Below are 3,120 nucleotides of genomic sequence, written 5' to 3'. Positions count from 1 at the left end.
TGGGTGACAGGAATCCACACACATCTACAGCCTTCCCAGATGCATTATCCAGGAGCGGATTAGAAGAGGAAGGCTGGGATTCAGACTCTTCCCTGTGGGTTCACGGCATCAAAAGCATTAGCTGAATCCACTGAGTCATCTTTTAATGAAGATTCTAATACTTGTCTCAGAAAAAATGTGGCATCTCTAGAAATCTGGCATGTGAACAACACTCATTGCTTTATGTGGAAATATATGTCACTGAGACAATCAGATTTCCTCGTGTTTGTGCTTCAGTTACAATGAACATCCAAAGGATTTTTTGCATGTATATGTCAAGTCTTATTAAGTAATGATAGGAGGCTTGTGAAAGCTATTGAAAACATTCATAAACTGACAGTGTATCACCTTCAATAATCATCATGGGCAAAATTACAACAAGGACAGTTTTCTTACATCATACCATCATCATAATAGTAGGAAGATGTCTCAAAATGGCAATGAAGACACAGGAGTTTTGCCAAAATTGCTATCCTAGCTACAAGGATAGTAACATTGAAATAAATGAATTTAACAAATAAATGGGGATATTCTTGTAAGTTTTTTTTTTAATTTTATTTTCACACCTTTTATGGATATAAGGTGAACAGGTTTAATGTATGTCCTAATAAAATTCTAAGAAATCAATCGTATTTCCTTGCCTAAATCATACCTTCTTTTTTTTTAACAATCATGCCATTTAAACATTTTAACCATAGTCTTAGTGATAAGTTAAAATAAAGAATAAGTGTTGGCCTACCAGATAACTCACAGTACAATGCAATGGGTTAATTATCTGCAGTGTACTCATAAATGTTAGTCATTAGTAAAAGGACGGTGAATAGACTAGTAAGTCTCTGCTTCCTCCTCTGATAAATGCATCACAGTGTTGTACCCCAAGGCCTGAGGCATGAAATCACTGAATCTGCTTAGACCCAACACCATGGGTCCCACTAAAATTTATAGAGCAGCAGTCTTTTCATAGCCTTTTCCATGTCTGTGATCCTTAGGCTGTAGATGAAGGGGTTTAGCAAGGGGGTTACCATGGTGTACATCAACGAAGCTGCTGCCATTGAGGCTGAATTTGGGGCAGTGCTGGCACTGAGGTACACACCTGTGCTTGTGCCATAAAAGAGGGCAATTGACAAGAGATGAGAGGCACAGGTAGAAAAGGCTTTATACTTGCCCTGAGCTGATGAGATGGCACGTATGGAGGAGATGATCTTGGAGTAGGAGTACAGGATTCCAGATAGGGGACCCCCTGCCAGCAGCACAGTTGAAATATACATCATGAGGTCATTGAGAAAGGTGTGAGAACAGGCTCTGTGGATTGCCTGATTCAACTCACAGAAAAAGTGGGTGGTTTCCACGTGGGTGTCGAAGCTCAGCCTCAGCACCAGCAAGCTGTTTAACAAGCCATACAGGAGACAGATGGTCCAGCACACCTGCACCAGCTGCACACAGCGCCAGGGATTCATGATGATCATGTAGTGCAGGGGGTGACAGATGGCCACAAACAAGTCATAGGCCATTACAGCCAAAAGAAAGTCATTTATTTCTGCAAAGATTATGAAATAGAACATCTGTGTGAGGCAGCCTGCATAGCTTATGATTTGGCTCTGTTTCTGGATGTTCACCAGCATCTTGGGGATGGTGGTGGAGGTGAAGCAGATGTCAGAAAAGGAGAGGTTGGCGAGGAAGAAGTACATGGGCGTGTGGAGGTGGGTGTCTGAGAGGATAGCCAGGATGGTGAGCAGGTTCCCACTGACAGTGACAAGTTACATGAAGAGGAATAACTCAAAGATGAGAGGCTGCAGTGCTGTGTCCTATGAGAATCCCAGGAGAAGGAATTCTGAAAGCTGAGTTTGATTTCTCAGTTTCATATGCTGCAGCCTACTACCAGGAAGAAGTAACTGAACCTGAAACATATTCATAAAAATAAGATGCAACACCACTGTGGTGTAGCATGATGAGTTGCTATCTGCAATGCTAACATTCTCTATGGGTGACAGTTTAGTCCCTAGCTGCTCAGTTCATGTTAGACCTACACGATACAAAATTGTGCAAAGCAGCCAAAAATGACCCACTCTGTCCTTCTGGGAAACCCAGATGAAGCACCTGGCTCCTGATTTCAGATTGATTCATGGGTATAGTGAGCCAGAAGATGCAAGATTTTTCTCTCTTCAACTGTGACTCTGATTTTCAAACACATACATCAATTGTGAAAAGCTTAGGTATTGTTTCCATTGTCCAGAGAATATTTGAATTGTCTAGGTGCTCTTCCATGGCAAGAAAATGATATGCAATAAAGAAATGAAGTAAAAAGGAGAGAGCATGGCATGGATGAATTTTTCTTCAGGATGCCTACACTGCCATTGGGACAGACTTGAAAAACAATGAGGACACCTGGCTGGTTGAACTCCACACTCCTCTCCCTCCACACACTGTCCCAGGGAAGCTGTCAGCTTCAGCTTCTCTTTGTGGTATTGTCATTTTCTTCTTTCTGCCTAAGATCATTGTACAATAAGCAAAAACACTCAGTGTGTATCAGTAAAAAAGAGAATAGACTCATAGAGGCAAAAGGTCCTGAAAACAGGTGAATCTTGAGGCAACCACAGGGAAAAAATGCTTACTTGGTCACAGCCAGGACTGAATTTCATGGCACACACTTCACAGAGATCCAAAGTAGTAAAACAAGGTGACTCTGAGGGAAGAAAATAATATTATCATCCTGAGAATAAAACCTTCACAGCATGAAAGAATATATCAAGAACACAAAAGGCAAAAACAGACCAAAGGACCACAAAATGCAGAATTCTTAAAGATAATAGAGAAGACAAGATGATTGTGTCTGTTCCCTATTTATTTAGCCTTGATATACAGGAGGCTGTCTGCTTTCTCACTTTGTTTGGGTGCCACCTTTCCTTTGTTGGTTCTAGCTTTTGCAATTATTCTCATCTGTCACAAGTCTACCACATTACAATGAAAACAATGGTCCCAGGTAATAATCTTCCCAGGGCACTTCCAGATGCACCACTACCCCATTGACCTCTGTTGGCACTGTTATACATAAAGATCCAAATGAGCAGGACTGCTCCTGCC

General features: G+C 41.4%; 1 pseudogene; it reads right to left on the bottom strand.

Moving 5' to 3' along the window:
- Positions 1-971: 971 nt before the first annotated feature.
- LOC121171805 lies at positions 972-1,901 on the bottom strand (annotated as a pseudogene).
- Between the last annotated feature and the right edge of the window lie 1,219 nt (positions 1,902-3,120).

The sequence above is a fragment of the Ochotona curzoniae genome, unplaced genomic scaffold (genome assembly GCF_017591425.1).
Source record: "Ochotona curzoniae isolate NIBS_2020 unplaced genomic scaffold, NIBS_Ocur_1.0 scaffold_274, whole genome shotgun sequence".
Lineage (NCBI taxonomy): Eukaryota > Metazoa > Chordata > Mammalia > Lagomorpha > Ochotonidae > Ochotona > Ochotona curzoniae.
The sequence above is the reverse complement of the archived record's forward strand: the minus strand, read 5'-3'. Positions and strand labels throughout refer to the sequence as shown.